This window comes from Bombus impatiens, unplaced genomic scaffold (assembly GCF_000188095.3).
Source record: "Bombus impatiens unplaced genomic scaffold, BIMP_2.2 scf_0151, whole genome shotgun sequence".
NCBI classification, from domain to species: Eukaryota; Metazoa; Arthropoda; class Insecta; order Hymenoptera; family Apidae; genus Bombus; species Bombus impatiens.
In genome coordinates this window covers 2,899,300-2,918,533 of record NT_176570.1, presented here as the reverse complement: position 1 = coordinate 2,918,533, position 19,234 = coordinate 2,899,300, and the positions used below count along the sequence as shown (strand labels likewise).

Sequence of the window (19,234 nt, the reverse complement as noted above, 5' to 3'; positions counted from 1 at the left end):
TTGGCCAACTGTTCGGCCATTCGACGTTACGTTTCTGTTTTTGACGTTTGTGCAGCAACAGCACGTGAAACACGACTTCGTGTTGTTAGGTATCCCGCGGGATATTATCAACATTACAATTAACAAATGTCAGTTACGAGCTAGTACTAGGTGCAATTTTGAATCTAGACAGATAATAAACCCGTCAGCCACAATTTCAGGGGATTCTGAACAAACGCAGCAGATGGATGATGATTACTACGGTGAAGGCTTGTTTCTATCACTACATTCCTTCTTATATTTATGATTTTGTTCTTTCTTACTTACCGGTTTCGTCTTTCCACCGACAAAAAGGAATAAATTGTAAGGAACGATAGTTAAATATAATAAATAGTTTCCATTCTTAGCGCTTGGAATTCACTTTGGAAGGTTTTAATATTCTTCTAACTCAAAGTTGAATTATCTCAAGCTCCGACATTCGTGAAATACACGCACGATATAATTGGTCGCTTCATCACGACAGACGTACTATCGTGATTTCGAACGAGGTAATTTTGGCAGCGGGTTCCAGAAAATGGACGTGGACCGCGATAAATAAGAGGGAAAATCGTTAAGAAGTTTGAGCATCTTTCTTATCGTTCACCGAACCAATTTACCCCTCGATGGCCGCCTCTTCCCGCCGGCTGAGCTATCGCTTATCATTTTTATTAGCGTTCTAAACACGCAATCGGCTTATCGACCGGTGGCCCGCTTTGGAGAGCAACGCCACCGCTAAGCCGGTCGATCGATCGGGAACAACGGTGCCTCTTCTTTCGTTCTTTTACTTGACCTCCGTAAAAATTCTGAAATTTCTATGTTCTTAGTATTATTACACGGAGTATGCTCGCTGGGAGATTTCGTTCGTCCAAGCTTCTCAACTGTTGAATTCATTACACTTGATGCAAGAGGGATGAAATGTCACAGACCTTTCTAGGTCTTCGGACTTAGAGCTTCCATTCCTCGGACAGGTAGAACGAATCGGGAAGTTACCGAAGAAAGACGAATTATTATGCAATTCGATAACATCTGTCGCGATAGGTTTCGTTGTTGAGATACATTCGTTTTTGAACTTCTCTCGCGTCAAGTTAATCTGTTAACCGCGTGGTCGCTTAACGGGAAATTTCGATGGAACTTTCGTAGCGAAATGTACATGTAAGTTTGGCTAAAATTGCGTCGGTAATGTAACGGTCGAGAAAGGAGGAGTTTGAGAAATAATACTGTATAATGAAATGCGGAAAGAAAGTTTGCGGAAAAGAAAAATAGGTTTTGGAAGATAGGGAGATGTGGAGAAGACCGAGGAAAGAAAGCGATGATAAAAATGGGCTAAAATATATGCAATGTTGGTTCATGGCAATGCTTTGTGTTGGAATTTCGAAAAGTTTTGATATCTTTGGATCTTTTACGTTTTTCACTGAAGGCAGTTTAGTCGAACGACCGAACACATTGGGTAAAAAATTTGTCCATGTTCGATATATATAAAGAGAACAAGAACTGTAATGAACAGCTCTGAAAGAAGTAATCGATACTCGGAAAACACAGAGAACCAGAGAATAATGAAGAACAGAAGAAGGAAGATCCAGAAGAAGAAAATCGCAAGGGATTTCACGCTACCGATGAATTCTGATTTAGCTTCGATAAGAGAAGGAGTCGTAATCCGGCTGGAGAAGAACGAACACACTCGGTGACGATTCCAGTGTCGTTTCGTTTCTTTCTCGTTCGAACAATAACTCAGCCAGTGGTAGCAGTGAGTGATTTGTGCGCGTTGCTCGGAAACGAAACATATGTGGCATGTACATTCCAGTTTGTAAGTATTACGACTTGATCCTTTATAAAATGTGTAACACTCGGTTTAAATTATTAAGAAGACCGAGGATTTTCGATCAATTAATTGATCATAAATTTGCGTAAAATCGCTATTCTATTCACAAGCATTGATATATTTTCGTAAGCCACTGCACGTCTCGTCTTTTCGCGTCGTTTCGACATGGTAGAAGAACCGTTGACGAACTACGAGGCCGATACTCGATTCAAGGTAGCTAGCATTAGAGTGAACCGAGCTAGAACAACGGGCTTTCCGTTATTCAGATTAAAAACGAAGAGAAATGAAAGAAAGGCAATAGGCGACGGGTCTCGATTTTGCATCGTCGAAATAATTAGCGTTGGCTTACGGGCTTCGGGTGAATAGCAGTTCACGGTATCGGTCGCGCCGTGAGGTCACGACGAATCGAGAGCGCCACGCTATTCCACTGGTTTAATCCACTCGGCCCAAGTATTTTATTCGCCCTTTACGCGACAGGGAAATGGATCGGGTAATCGATATCGCGGCTGCGACGATTCCGTGCACACCGGTGTGGCTCGTTGTAAAATGAAAAGGCGAATCGTAGAATTCGAGGTCCCGGAGCAGCAGTGGCTAAAAAGAATCGTCGTCGACTGGTGTTTTAACGAATGCCCAACGTCGACGAGCGTGGAACGTTTAATCCGACCTGGGTTACCAGTCGAATCGAATCTTCGTGCGTCATTTGCCCGGGCACAATGAACACCGACGAGAAGAAAAGAAAGGAAAACGGACGTGGAATCGGATACGCCGCGGGCTAAATCGTTTTATCGCGGTAATCCTTTGACGGCCGATAAATTCACCGCCGCTAATTAAATCGATCTTCATCGATACGCCGCGAATTTTCAGATCGTAGCAGCACAGCGTGCAAGAGCGATGTGAGATGAAGCACTCGAAGGGACAATCGAACATCAAACTTGGAAGGCACCATAAGAAATATCTTCTCTCTCTTATAAAAGAGCAATTTTTAATTCTAATACGTTTTCAACTCCGACGTCAAAACTATTTCAATTTTCGGATCGGACATGTATTTTTATCGCCCTTTTGAACATTCGAATAACATTAATTACGCAGTATTAACAGTAGTAAAGAAAAGATAACGTAACAACTAAGCTAATATTATTGTCATTTCTTACAAAAACAAAAAATCCTGGATTTATCACATATTTTTTTAATCTCATAATCCTAATGACGAATTAAATACTTTGTTTTTAAATGTCAAACGCTTAAAAATTGTTCGTGGCTAGGTTTGACGAATTACGAGACAAATTACACTCAGCTGGACTCAAATATTCATTCGACTCGAATAACTCTACCTTATTCCGATATCTTTGAATTAGATCCTCTCTATATCTCAGCCTCTAAAAAACTATAGAATTGTCGCCAGAGTTCTAGGTAGAGATTCGTTTCAGGGAAAGCCTTCTATTCGGATTAACCACCTAAAATCTGCAAAAAAGGGCGGTCGGATGAGATTCGTAGGGGTGGAAACAGGGTACGAGTGTCACGCGGTGAGAAAATGCGGTGAGACGTTAGCTCTGGCGAATCGAAAGTGGATGCCACTCTCATCGATTTTTCTGTCCGCTTGGCAATAACGGGGCCCCGCCATCACAGTCGGGAATCCAGCAAGTAAAATCCACCAGACGATCGTCTCTCCGACCCTTTTCCGCTTCAAACGTGGAAAGTGGCATTTCTTGACTCGGTTACATCGCTCTTTCTCCCATTGACGTTCGCTTTCAATCGCGAAGGCGCTCTCTCCGTTACGTGTGTCTACTGCCGCAAACGACGTGGATTTTTTAACGTAACGAGAAACCTCGAAAATCGTTGATTACTCGCAGAAATGACGAACGTCGGGATTTGCTTGCCGATGCTTCTGGACCCGAATTTTCTAGGCCATCGAGCTGCCGCGCCTTAATGGAGGAAGGAAATCCGCAGTTTTGGATGGGATACAAATCCTCCTGATTTAACTATTCTCGAGGATTATACGAACGTCAATATTCGTGCTGGACGTCCTGCTATGGATCTTGATTCTTTTGTACTGGGCTGTACGGATATTTCGACGAGCAACGTAATATTTCACTATCCGCTCTACATTCGTTTCAACTTTCTTTCCTTGATACTAAACGTACATATATACGGAAAATTCTCGTAGATTGTTGACAAAAATTCATATCGTTGCTGTTTTATATCTGAAATAGAAGAAGATTACAGTTCTATCAAATACGTGTTTTTATATAGTTGGCCAATGAATGCAGCGATCGAAGAGTAAGATTACAAAATTTGCCAATAAAAATACTCCAGGATGAAGAGAATCATGTCGAATCGCGAGATAGTGGACGAGTTATGAATTAGTTGGCATTCTCTGTCGAACCACTATGCCCGGATCTTTCGCATCCCCTGCGGACGCACAACCCTATCATGTTGCCGTAAACTGAACGGATAAACCGAGGCAACGGAGCGTGGTATACGAAAAGAGAATTCCAAATTAACCTCTTATGTATACACGGTATGTACGGAAATTCTTGATCCGAAGTTTGAACCTCAGTGGCCAGTGGTTTCAGGATAAATGGAAACGTGCGACCGGGCATTTTCTTTCAACTTGCTGATACTCGTATTGCATACGGAATTTTCTCTGTTTATCTCTGCGTATGTTATTTTAACGATATTCGTCAGTTTGCATTTTTCCAATTGTTAATTCGGAGCAATTAAAATGACGAAGGATGATTAGCATTTGTGTATAGTAGAGTAGAGAGATAGTTGCAGTTTATAGCCCCGAAGCAAAATGGGAATTGCTGCCTCAGCACACAATGCACACGAACATATAGATTGCCAGTAGTGGTAAAGTTTTAGCGAAAGTTATGCCCGCAGGACTCCACCAATTACTGCCATGACCAATTTCTAGATCAACCACGCCAATACGTCCAGCGCAATATCTTACAGTGTCGAAAGCAACGAAGTTCTGGAAATCTCCGAATATCAACCAACTACTCCTCTCCAATTGCAATATGAATTTCATAGGTCCGTGAGAACAGAAATTATTATTTATAGTAAATAATTGAACTTCCATTGGTACGGGTATGTAAATGGAGCGAGTACCTTTTGGGAAATTACATTTAGGAGGAATTAAAGTACCAAATGAACGTTTGTAAATTTCTTAATTTCATTATTCACAATCACTGTTTAATTTTTACGAAATAAATAATACGCTCATCCCACAAGCGATATAAATAATAATAAACCTCTCATTTTTCTCTATTTTCCAATCTTCGAGTTAGTCTTTAAAGTTAAAATTCAAATCCAAGTACATAATGATCCAGGCAGTATGAAAAAAATTATTCAATTAATATTAATAAATCGTCTTTAAAAAAAAAAAAAAAAAAAAAATACCATATTCTAAAACCGACAGTATCTAAAATATGGCAGTCGTGTGTCGTTATGGTTCTAATGAAATTTCAAAATGTTTCTTACATCACACACAACAGGAACATAGAAGCTTCCCATGGAAGGTGTCGAAATACTTTCCTCTAGCAGTGTATGTCAAACAACAAACTACAAAATACAGTAACCTTCCAGTGGACATCTCAACTGAGAATACGATTTCACAAATTATCCCGTGTCGAAGATGACGAACATTACGGTCCGTCTTCTCCACGACTATTCGAATATACTGTACAAACCTAGGTAGAGAGCGTGTCGACGCGATGGAAACAAAGTTGGACTAGAGTACCGAATGAACGTATTCGATATCAAGTGGTTGGCTGTGCTGAGGCAGCAGCGTGAATTTTGGGGAAGATCGCGAGACCGCAAAGCACCTAGAACCCAGGACGTGTATCGCTGCTAGCTGTTAACCGTTGGAAACCGCTGTCGGGAGCGTGTCCCTCGTAAACAGTCGGTTGTTCCGGCCGGAAATGGCCCGAGGCGCGCGCACAAGTCGACGCTGGACATTAATATCCCATTTGAAGTTGCGAGTTGTGCGGTCGTCGCGAGAACGAACTATCCTCGCGGTTCGCCGGATGCGGCCCGAAACGCCACTTGGCGACTGAATCTGCCGACACCTCCTCTCATAGCCGTCGTCGTTCGGCTCTGATAAATGATTCGGGAGGAGCTACCTTGATTTGTGAAATGTGATCCACAGTTTCAACGAATTTGCAGCTTATCCGAGTTGAGAGTTTCGAATAAAGTGCGAGATGGTGTGGGGATAGAAGGTGAGGGGAATGGTTGGAGAATGGTTCAGCGGCAAAAATGGGTTTTAAAGCTGGCCGCATCAGCCATTTATCAGAGCATGGTAAACAATTTCCATTCGACAGTGGATTTTCCCGATGGAATATCGAAGGGAAACTGTCGGTGTTCCTGGCTGGCAAATTCGAAAAAAACAAAAAACGAGAGAAAAAATGTCGTAATCCCTGGTGAACAAAACGAGAGAACTCGAAATGGGATGCGTGGTATCGCGAGAGTGGCTTCTTAAGCTATTCCGCAACCGCGTATCGACGTTTTTCAACAATAAGCCGTCGATTTAATTGCTTTAATCGTCGCAAGGGTTTGTCGTCGACAATTTCTCGCTCATTGAATACGTTTCTCTACCTCTGGTGAACGCGGGGAAAAAATCCCGATGGAAGAAAGAAAGAAAGAAAGAAATACATTCCAACGATGCTCGATGAGATTGAAATAAAACTGATCCCCGAAGATTGATGCTCTCCCCCGCGATGAAACTACCCGCTTTCCCGCGCTTCCTTTATTTCGTATCCGAGAAAACGATCGAAGTTTCGACGAACGAGAAGATGGAAGAGTGCATTGTTGCATCTCGATTCGGTCCACTTCACTTCACGAGCAGAACATATTCCTTTTATTGGAAGCTCACTGGAAGAAAGCCGCGCGAGGGCGAAGGTTCACCGACATGGCGCGACGGCTGTGCGCCTCTTATCCGATTGAATACTTACTAGCGCTCGATGTCGATCCTCGACGATGGTAAGTAGTTGGACTAACAAGAGTGGCGAGGCAAGGTAGAACGAATAGCTGGCTGAGAGGCCTGATGAAAGTCTGCCATTTGTCAGAATTATAGATACCAGGTTGATAGACGAATGCGTATGCGCGTGCGTGTGCATCTCGTTAATTTAAAACCTGGACGTTACATCGAAATTCGACACACGAACGAAGAACCTAATTGACTCACTCGTCACTCGCCAAACTCCGATGATTTGTTCTTCGTTCGAGTATGACATGTTGCGGAAAATAAAATGGCAATTTTGAGTTTTTACGATTCTCGGAAAATTGCTTCTATCGTAAAAACTCCGCAAGTTTTACGACGTGCATGGACAATTCGTTTGAATTTTATAATAAAAGCTACGCCATGGTATGATTTGCCTGCAAAACTTGTTCGCCCACGAGTGAAACTATTGTTTCGATTTATAACTGGCTAATTGACTTCGTTTTCGAACGTCCGGCAAAATGTAAACATGCCGCGTGATTGCGACTCTTGCCGAATATGCCATGACTTTTCCACCAGCCTTTCCACTAAATTTATGCAAGCTTTCGACGCAACTGTGCCGAAACAATTCCCAGGACTGAAGTGATAAAGCACTCCGAGCTGTGGTATCGTTATCTTCGTAACAGCCACACGATTTGATATTCGCTCTCGTTATGAATATATCGCCTACGCGATCTTGCGAGAAGAACAGAAGTGTCAAAGGGGGAAACTAGAGAGATGCATTTGTCACAGAAATTCGGATAGTTCGAGGAACTTTAAACCCTTGCAATTTTACGCGTTCTATGTGATTTTATGACGAGAACAGAAGGCTGCAAAGTGTCGAAGAGAAACGAATCTGTCACAGAGATCGAAATTGCGTTTGAAGAACCTTATATCCTTACAATTCTTATTCGTTTCAGGACGCAATTTCCTATATGAAAAATTCCTTTATTAATTACTAATGATAATACCTCCATATTTGTGTTAACGTTACATAGATTACATTACATTAAAATTAAGAGCTGCTTTACTCGAAAGAAATGTAAAGAGACTAATTACCGCGATATTGAAACATCAAGAACAATATTAAAGAGACAGAATCTAATAGAAAGGCAAAGAGACATTATTTTCAATCTGTCCATAGAATATTTTCTCAAAAAGTTCGTCGAAACGAAGCGAAACGAAACGAGGGTAGAAAAGTAGACCAACTGTGCTAAGAAAAGAGGGTGGCTTTTAACGCAGAGAACGAAGAGGGTGAACGGAGGACGAGGACAACGGTTGAGCTGGTACGCGAGACTCGAGAGTCTGCGGTATTTTAATATCTGGCATTCCTGAAACGAACGATCATCGGACTGGGGAAGCAGTAGCAGCGTCTGTCTTCAACGTCTACGAATAGAGTTTGCATCGATGCCGGCTGTTAGCTGCCTCTAGATACCGGTATTACGACGTTACTGTTATTACCGCCGCTGGTGTTCACAGCGGGTTATCGTTAAAATTGTTGTCAATGATCCGTTCGCAGAATCGACGGTATGAGCATTGCCATTCTTGTTTCAGTTGGTCGAGTGCCGGGTGAAACATTCATTCTGGACACAGCCGTCGTTGACATTCCATCGGCGATTGCAACACGCCGAGTTTCTCTCAAGGTTTTTTCAAGTGTGATATCGTTCTGTTCGTACCTATTTATTTCGAGAATATTTCCTTCGGGTACGTTTGATGTGCATGTGTTGAAGCGTAAATGATGGTCACAGAAACGTTGGGTTACGGACAAATTTTTGCTGCTTGTTGGTGCACTCGCCAAATCATTTCTTCCTTCTTCTATCTTTCTCCACCAATGGTGTAATACAAACATTTTTAATATAAATTCTTCTACGTGTCCGCATTTTTTCTGTCACTTGTCATTCACACGAATTCCCACTCTCGTGATATTATTCATGAACTCGAGGAAAAAGTGGAAATTAGAATAAAGAAAGAGAGCAGAATCTTTTTCCATGAATACGACGAATTTTATAAAGTTATCTCTGAAAATCTGTGTAAACAGTATAAAGATTCGTCGAACGATTGAAGTAGCACGAGTATGGAATTACGAAACCCAGAAACGTTTCCTCGCCTCTTAGGATAAGCAGCTAAATTAAGAGATTTCAGCGTTAACTAGCAGTAGCTAGTTACGTCCCTAGACGAAGAAAATTCTTGGTTGCCGTTTTTTTCCAGAAGAAAATCTCGTTTCGAGCGGAGGGCACGGTTTGCTCGGCCACGATCTTACATTCTCATCATCCGCTGAACTTTTGACCCGCGTCATCGTGACAGCGTTCCCCTATCTCGCTTCCTGTCCCTTCAAACGGTCAAACATCCCCGGAACGGAGAGAAAAACGAGGGTTAAAAAGGTTAAAGCTTAGCCTGACACAGATTCTGTTTGCACGTGTCCGGTGCAATTCGAGCAGAAGTTAAGATTTTACACTGTTTCGAGTTCCCCTAAAGAGACTTTGTTTGCTTATACAAATCGACTGAGATGTTACGAACCATGGCCAGTCGATGATATCGAGCTTTTATTTGCCATTCGTCCGGCTCTCAGTTGCACTAAATTTCCCAAAAGAATGCAGATAAATCATTTCAGCCTTTAAACAGTATCGTGGTTTCTTTGAAAAGTTCACTTCTGTTGCTACCAATTGTCCGGTATCGTTCCAATTGTCCGGTTAATTTATTCTTTGATCATTTATTAATTACATGTATAATATTAATTATACATATTAATTAATTCTACCGACGCAACTGTTGCATTTTCATATCTGTGTATTGCGACAAAATAAACAAGAGGCTACAATTCGAATAAATTGAATTATTAAAATACACAAATGGAATTACTAAAAATTATTAAAGTAAAGGAAAGTTTGATAAAGCAATAGTTAAATCCAGCGATGAATAGCGAATTTCGAAACGTGAAATCAGACAAATAAACGCTAGCAATTGGCGCAGAAGCCAAAGGAGAACTGGCAAGCTGGAAAAATAAATGCAGAGGGATTGTTGTAGGAAGAAATAGGGGAGAAGAGAACGCACTGTAACGAATGGGTGATCAGACGAGGAGCGTATACGCATTCCAATCTAACACGGTCGCTTGACCCAACGATCGAATTCCAATCAGCTACCCCTAAACCCAACCGATGCCCTCCTACGCTGACACGCATCTCCTCTGCCTCACAACGAACCTATCTCGAGAAGATTAGTCTCGCTTCCGAGGACATGTTCTCCGTGTTTGCCTGCGGATAAACACACCGTGATCACGGTTAGACGACGATCTTAAAAGATCCTTGGTTTCCACCGACAAGGAAACATCGGCGATCGATACACATGGATTTTGATGAAAATTTTCCCAAGCGATTTTTGAAATTTAGAAATCCAAAACGAAGAAATAAAATTTCTAAATATTCCATAAATAGCACGGGATAGATAATAATTGCAATATTCAAACGGTCATCGATTCGTGATATCATCGATCATTAAATTTCTAATAAGTCGATAGCTTTATGTATGTCGTCTCAGGAAATTAGACTTTTGAAGCAGTACGAGACTGTTTGGAAATTCATGAATGGCGACTGTGCGACATCTGCGTAGAAAGGCACGTACGAGTCGGCAAGTTTATTTCGTCGGAGACGGAGCACGGTTGCGCGTGTTCCCAGACTCTTGAACTTTTTTATTATCTTGTCGTAGAAGTACGCGAGAGCGCAGAGAAAACTGGCAAATTTATGACCACGGGGAATGACACGGTTGCACACATCGTGCTGATTTTTTTACTCGCCATGCGTTAATTACTTACGCTTCGCGGGTTCTTTCCCTTTTCCTCCAGCTTGATGACTTTGAATCTTAAAATATTAACGTTCAGAGATACAACGGCTCGGAGATTTCCTCCCTGTATCTTGATGATTTTTAATCTCGTGGGGAACTTTAATCCGCTAATAAAAATGCTCGAGTATTTTTTTTTTTAAATACTCATACGTACGGTACCTAGATACTTTTTAAAAATAACACTATACATATTCGAAAAACTTTTTAAAGCTGTTATAATAAGAACTATTTTTTAGAACACGTTGCTACCTACGGTATTTATAAATCCTTTTTCAAATATAATACAACACATTTTCCCGTTCTATAAAAGTATAATAACCGTCGAATTGAACGGTCTCGTTGGCCGAGAGCCATTTTGTTGCAGGATCTCCATCAGTGAGAATCTTTATACCGTTGTAAAATAAAATAACGTCTGGTTAAACGCGACGCCACGATGTTTCAGCAAGAAAGTTAGGCGACTTCGGAGTTTCAATCGGATGAAGCAGTTTTTCAATTTTTGTCACGTCAGCGGCCCGTCCGCGGAAACTCTTTAAACACGCATCATTACTAATTAATCCTGAGTATCGGTCACCAGGAAAACCAATTTCCATAGGTGACATCTATTAATTAAGTTCTCGTATCGCCGATGTAGATCAGCGGTAGACGCGACCCACGGCTATTAAACCGCGTCTATTAATCAAGTTTTGACCCCCATGGATACAACGCACTCATGCGTGCGTTCTCTAATCAGCGACCATATTGCGATAAGTTGATTCCAAACACAACCCCATCATGGGAAAGCTTGCTCAAAATTTGAAAGAAATTTCCAGAAAATTGGAATCATTCAAATTCATTCGCTTCTTGAATTTTAAGAACGTAGTTATTAGCTTCTGTTAGAGTAAAAACTGACATAATAGCTCAAATTATCGGATCCTAATTTCTCACAGCAACAAGATTTTCTTGAAATTTTTCGTAACTCGTTATGAAAATTAGTTCTTAAAATTATTTTCACGTAAGTAGAATTAAATACAGTAGTGAATTGCAAGACGACTGCCACTATTTACATAAATTATGAAACTAATTAGAAATTCATATATTTTATAACTTATATCGTTATTATAAATAAAACTTATATTCTTTGCATATTAAAATTTCTCACAAATGCATAAACATCTGCAGTCTAGTTACAAGGCACGGTGAACACGAAATCTAAAATATGCTGCAGTCACGTAGCGCAACCAAATCGTGTGAAAACTAAACAAAATCCAGCCGATATGTCGAACGTCTTGCACCAACGCCAGTACAAAACGAGCCAAGGAGCATGTCGTCGTCTCCCTTTATCCGCGCCATCCTTCCTCGAAATGGAGGATAAACGAGAGTAGAGAAGCAAGTCCTAGGAATCGCAATTTTATCGCGGGAGAATAATTCGACGTACGATTCGTCTTCTCCTGGTGCTAAATCAGCCAGTACGGTGGATTCTTTAACCTGCTAGACGTCCTATAAATCCACCCCCGCGTCAACGATCTTCGTAATATCGTAGAAAGGGGCGCTGTAACCATGTAGCACCGGCTATACGTCGACTTCACCAGCCGCTAACCCTATTCTAACGCGTCGAACACTCGGTTGCTTTATCTACGAAATTCCAAGTGCTTCGGAGTTGGTAAGCCCCAATCCTGTTTACAAATGGCTATACCGCCCCTGGCGCGGAACTATGGTTATCGTTGGTCGCGGTATTTCCGTGCGAGCCACGTTTCGCGACAGAGAGAAATGTCGAAGGAAACGGGCGTTCCCATAGGTCGCGGTCTCGCCTTCGTCCTAGGGATATTAGTTTCTCAGCCGTATACCGTGCTCTCTGGTTCTCGATACGCTTCTCCGGATAAATGGAAAACCGTCTGAGCCGCTGAAAAGCAAGTAATTTCACCTTCCTACAATTTCAGCTTGTCTTGACGAAAATACATCGTGCACCTAAATGAAAGACTACAGAATGATTGTCTTTTCTTTAGTCGGAAAGGAACGAAGGATGAATGCGGTTACTGTTTAAATTAGGTTGATAAGTTTAAAGAACTGTCTGAACCTTTCACCATTTATCAAAGCGGATTCCATAGCTCTGTTTAAAGTTTCACAATTTGCTGACTTCATATCCTAGAATCTCTTTCTATCGGTTGAAACGAGTTCAACCCGATGCTCTATTCAATTTACCGACATAGAGAGAAAAAAAAGATGAAATTGCTTAAAGACACCGAGCTCGAATAGTCGCGCCGAGATAGTCGCAGCAGAGAAGTAAGGAGAATTATTCCACGACGAGTCGGACTACCGGAGCAATGCGTCAGAGATCACCTGGCAGAGCGATGGTCGAGCTGACACCTTGGAATTTATGACTTCCCGGCACTGAGGCAGCGAGCAATCGGATAGAAACGATAATGGAGTTTCTTCGCGAGCAGAGGCAGAAAGACAAAGACGTTCGGCCGAACGATCAAGCTCGATGGAATTGGTAGAAAGAAGAAAAATTCGATTCGTCGGCTCCTAAAGCCAGCTGGTCGGTTTGCTCTCGAAATTCCCTCGAATCAGCTTCGGACGGAATTTACGAGGAATCATCCCGAACGTGTCAATGAAATTTCTCGCGTCTACGTGTCACGTATTCTTTGCCTTCGTACGAAAGACTGACCCAACGGAATCGATCCGAATAAATTGTTTTTCCTCCGAATGAGCCTTCGTTTGGGAATCGTTTACGTGACGAATCCTTTGTCCGATTCTTGGTACTCTTTGACAAAACGAGACTCGGTAATCCGTAAGGTGAGAACTTTCTTCTCGATCGAGAATCAAAAAGATCCTCGTTTTCCAACGATTCGAGTGCTTCTCAGAAGCAATCACTTTCAATTGCGCGCGAATTTTCGATGGATATCTTACACGGAAGATCGTTCTTTCTTCGACACGATCGATGAACGTTAACTAGGAACCGAAGGCAGCTGCAGCTTTCTTCTAGAACTGGGACAACTTGATAAGTGCAATTAATCTCGAGAAGGGTGACAATAATAGCTACGAGGGGGTCGACGTATTAAAAATTCCTGATATCCTAACGGGCACAACCAACTCGTTCCCAAGAGGCGGCTAGTTAATTGCCAGGACTTTACTCTCGAGCGAATCCATCGCGCGATTATTTCGCGTAGGCCCGTTTTATAAGACTTCGGTAATTTGACAACATACAAGCAAATCAATCGTAACAAAATGTACGTAATAAATATATGCACGGAACAGAATAATCAAACGGAATATATAATAAAATAGGAAATATAGAAAAAAATATGGAAAAGAGTAGAATACTGATTCTATCAAGGTCTGCCTCTTAAAGATCTCGACACACATTCTTGCCATGCGCGTGTGTCTCCACGTTGGTTGGTAGCTTGTATTCAGATCTACTCGTGCATTTTCCAAATCCCTCGCACACTATCGATACCTCGGTACAAACATTTGCAACAGTTCTATCCATGCGAAAAATCTCGTTTCTATACTATATTCGTACATGCTTGATTCCTTCAAGATAGAATAATTCGATATAATATAAAGTTAAGGACGAAACTTCTTATTCGTTTGATTTTCCGAGCACACGCTCTTATGGACCGACGGATATTATTCCTAATCTTTCATTCTAACCGCGAATGAAATAATTAAATTTCCTGTTAGTCCTTTTCGTACGGTATTCGCGAGTTAAACGTTTCCAAGACGAGTTTGAGACGAGAGTTACTACTCTTCCAGTTCAACGGAACGCTCTTGGGGAAATTAAGGAAGATAAACGAAATACATTAAACGTAATAATGTTTCGTATGTATGAAAGCGAACGCACAGTCGGAAATAGCGATTAAATAATGACTCCGCGGAGCGAAGCTATAGTCGGGCGTATAAGTCTCTTTCTATGAAATTATGATTCTTGAAAGGACTTTGGAGAGGCGGTTTGCCAGGAAACGAAGTCTACTTTAGGCGAGAACTCAGAGCTTCTGCAACGTTGAAAGGAACGTTAAAGACGATCCTTGAAGACGTCAGACAGCGATAATGACGGCGGGATGTAATTCTTCGAAGAAACTGGATTTTCTCCGATTTCAAGTAGATGAGAATCTTCTAAGGAAGCATCGGTCTAAATGACAACGTAGTTCGCTCAGCTTCACGATACACGTTATTCGATACTCAAAACTTTCGTTAGCACAGAGCTCTTCGTCATAATACTTGGAGAAAACGAGTTTACGATTAAAAAAAAAAGTACATCGGAGCGGCCGCAAACGTGTTGCGATAAATCAAACGGAAATCGAGCGCGAAATAGAAGCCATTAAAATACAAGGGTCGCGCCATTCGTTCTGCTCTGTCATTTCTGAACCAATCGCTTCGGCTCGTGCAAACATTCCGAAACGATTGCGTTTCGGTTTCAAGGCAGGTAGTCTAAAATACAACGTTTATATTTTCACAACAGCCAAAAGAATTTAAAGAAAATACTCTACGCTTGGTACGTTTATTACTACGCAACGAAATATCCAATAATAATACACACGGAAGTTACGTATCAATTCCTGCGATCTATCCTTCGATAGAATTTGCAGTTTGCAATAGAGAATCGCAGTTAGCGATGCCTCAAACAAATTCCCCGCATTCTGTACCTGTCGCTCGTCAAAGACAGACGGGAATCTCCTTTCAGCTATTCCTGGTAATCAGCTATATTTTTCTTTTCACGCTTGTTACACGATACCTTGGAGATTGTTAGCGAACTGCAATCCTCAGCTTTTCTACCTAACTACTTTCGCATAAAACAGATTGCAGTCTGTTTGGAGTTGACTCGACCACAGGCAGACGCTTCGATTGGTTGGCTGATGAAGCGCGGACTTATTCTACTGCGCCGGACTTCGCACGACCGACAGTAGATTCAGCTCGTGGTATGTCAAACGATCTCTCGCCGCGTGACTAAATAACCTTCTTGTTTACAATGATTGAAGTCTATCATCGTTGCTACAGTAATATGAATTATTAATAACGTGATTATCAGTGAAATTATCAATAATTAAATTAATAAGAAGCGATGCAAGGTTTGACATTTAGAAGTAAACTATTCAAACTTCTTATCTACACGTTTTTATTTTACAAGTTCCGTAAGACCACCGATCGTGAATGCGTTAAAGTTACATAACATGACAGTTTCTGCAACAAGATTAATCACGGTATATTAAGAATGAGCGGAATAATTTTTAACAGCAGACAGTTCCATGGATATGATCATTAACGAGAATGGATAAAATTGTTGTTCAGCCGTTTTCGAAAAAACTGCAATGAACAATGAAGACGTTTCTTATACGGTGGTAAGATAAAGTGTCGTTCTAATTCGCATCGTAAATTTTTGACAACGACTGGACGCCAAATATTTATCTTGCATTGTGCCAGCAACCGAGCGGACTAATGGCGCCCAGCAGTTGCACTCTCGGTCGAAACAACGCAATGTACGAAGAGAGAAAATATAAACTGCTCGACGGCCAGCATTTCATCGGGGATTAGCCTCCACAGCAGGCCAACCTACATCCATTTTTGTTATCCCTCCATCTGACCTATGAAAAGGCTCAGAAATCAGCCCTTTCTCGTCTTAATCTTCGCTCTTCGTAACAGCATTTATAGCCGCGTGATTTAAAAATCGAGCATTCACGACCAACCGGAGAACAAATATATTACGGTCCTATATAGCGACGCGAAAAAGCTAAATGATCGATCAAAGTCTTTCTTTGAACATTTTATTACTAAAATATCTGGAGATGTTTGTGATATAAAAACATCTACATCTGCAACATTTCGTTATTTTTGGGTTCCCAATGTACAAAAAGTCATAAACTTATGGGGTTTATCGTAGGAGTAAAAAACGATGATTTTGACTTTGACCTGTTTGAAGCCAAACAGGCGACCCCTTAAGATGAGCAAGACTATTCACGAGGAGAAAAACAGGGTGAGGATATCGTCGCCTGAAGATCCAGGATTTTACACTTCGGAAATTAGGCGAAGCGAAAACACGGTGACACCGAAAGTCTTGCCAACTTCCTTTTCTGCCTTGCGATGCCATAATCATGCTAGAAGAAACAAGCAGGTTGCCTCGGAAGTTGGTATCGATTGTCTAACAGCAATTGGAATCGCTGCTGAAAAAATGTGATGAAAATTAACAATGAACAGATTCCTTTAGCTTACGATTTAGTAGAGTCGATGAAATTACAATTAACAGAGTATCGAGTCCAATATATAACAATCGAATATGCAACGATGTAATTAAAGCTGCCTCGTTTTATTAATTTACTTCATTGTTACGTATAACTGCGTCATACGAAACAATAGACGTATTTCGTTTAACGATTAATCAACGATCACATTTTAATAGAATCAACAGATCGCTTGAATTGGCTCGCTTTTGCTGGAATATCTCAGCGTAATCGTCGAAATTGTCGAACTTAAGGAGTTTCACGGTGAACATCGTGTCGACAAAAGCGTGAGCTTTGCTATGCAAACAGTTACCCAAGAAAAACAATTTAATTCAATTTGCCTGGTCGAGGTTGCTGTAGAGTGGGCGGTGAACGCAAGCAGAAGTAGGAAGAACAATAAAAGCGGAAGCCGCGTAGAATCGGAGACAAGGTCAGGGTCGCTTGTCCCACGGCGCCGAACTGTGGCTGCTAATTGCGTTACATCGTCAAACGTCCTTCACAACGTGATAATTAGCCGTAATTACTCACATAATGCAACGAAGTATAAAAATAGGACAACGAAAAAAGAAACCAGGAAGATACCCCTTAACTACTGGCTTTCCTTCCACCAACGCCATTTTAGAGCTTCTTCCTCTTTCTTATTTCCTTCCTACCATAGAGGAAACCTCGCGATGTTGCAAAGTGTACCATCCCCGTCCCCCGAATTCGAACCACCCCCAACAATAACCTGTTCCCAACTCGGTGCGAGTCGAGCGAAAATAGAGCTTCGAAGAGACAATGTGTACCGAGTGTTTCCCTGCTCTTGATCGATCTCGAATGGCTTTTCAGTGTAACCACTTAGCAAGCAAAACATTCTTGTTCGCGTACGAGTTGAGTCGCGATAAATTAGCTTTTTGAATTTTCATCGCGTCTCGATAGACGCTTCTCGCAATACGATACATTATTTCGCGACGGTAAATGGAACCTCGAATCTCGGGCGGACAAATTTCTGCTGAATTTTGGAGAAGTACGATTTTTCATAGAATAGCGAGGCAGTACGGAGCCATTCACAAGACTTCTTCAAGTAGCAACATTAAACGAGAAACGTTGACACTTAAAGAGAATGGATCTCGAAGACGTTTCAGCCACGCGTGGAATTACGTTTGCGAAACGACTGGATTCCGCGGCGAATGGAGAATTTGAATGGTTATCTGCCCGGGCGGATGGAAAGGAGAATTTGTAAAAAAAGATTGGAACTTTTTCTGGTCTTGTAAATGTCAGAAACTGTTTTCTCTATCTCACTGTTTCTATACCCGTTCGATCGAACCAACAAAACCATCCACTCTGGCGCGCACAGCCGAACCAAAACAACCCCTTTTTAGTGCAGACTAAAATATATTGTTTGCAGCCACCTTTCCGTTTTCCTTGCAACACCGCTGAAAAAAAGCATTCTGCGCGTTTTCACCCTTCTAATTGCTCGCCTGCCAACAACCTATCAATCTTCGCAGTTGCTGTGCGATTGTCACGCAGACATGGTCGCCCTGTTTTCGAATTTCGTCCGATGAAATACCGATGAAATACCATTTCTGGATTGTGACAGTTTAAGGTTACAATCGAAATAGCTTGTAATTTTTATATACATTTTCAGATTGTTTAAAAACTTTATCAATATAACGATGACAGCCATGTTCCATTACGGTGCTACTGGAATTTGAAAATGTTTTACACAAAACACGCAATATCGACATAAAAGGTTTTCGCGGTATTGCTTTCATGACCCAGTGTACGTTTTCTGCCCGTATCGAATTTGCAAAGTACTTTGATATTTCCGGTAAGCCTCGGCTGCACGAAGAGCATCAATTCGTGCAGGTACTTGCGTATGAATTTCTCATTGCCGATTCCAACAGCATGTCGTGTGCACACGGAATTGGATTAACGGAACACTCGACGAAATCAAAGGGTTGCGCATTATTTTCGTAACATCGATATAACACGTTAATAACTAATAATCAGACAATCGCGCGTAATTACCGATATATTGTGCATTAATCAGCTGTCAAAAGATAACGCCGGCCAAATTAATGAGACACGTTAACACGAATAATAGTATCTGTCTTTATAGAGGCTATCAGCTCCGTTGAATAGAAACGAAAATAATCGTTAAATATCGCGATGGAGGTTGGAAACGATGAATAACTTTAATCCTGGTATTTATCCACTCGGTTCGTATCGTTGGTCGAGATACCGTGATCGATGTTACAAGAAGCCGGCGCTCGATCCGCCCACCCGAACATACCAGTAATTTTCTCTATTTATATTTTACGGGCCGTTCATCCCCTATAAATAGCGACGGCGGATAACGTCGACCGAAGTGTGCACACTTGTTCGCCGACTAGGCTCGCGGTCGCTGCACGC

General features: G+C 41.6%; 1 protein-coding gene and 1 long non-coding RNA gene across 3 annotated transcripts in view; one reads left to right on the top strand and one right to left on the bottom strand.

Annotated features, from left to right (window-relative positions):
- Positions 1-19,234, top strand: part of LOC100742821 (alpha-2B adrenergic receptor) — a 131,354-nt gene that overhangs the window by 53,946 nt on the left and 58,174 nt on the right. The gene's annotated exons all lie outside the window — the stretch shown is intronic.
- LOC117151331 overlaps positions 1-19,234 on the bottom strand; it is a 63,758-nt gene that overhangs the window by 13,521 nt on the left and 31,003 nt on the right. Inside the window, exon 3 of one of the 2 annotated variants that reach the window (XR_004461165.1) lies at positions 15,804-16,717. The exons of the other annotated variant lie outside the window; for it this stretch is intronic. This is a non-coding gene — a long non-coding RNA (uncharacterized LOC117151331). Of the gene's footprint in view, positions 1-15,803; positions 16,718-19,234 lie in introns of those variants that run through there. 2 annotated transcript variants of the gene reach the window in all.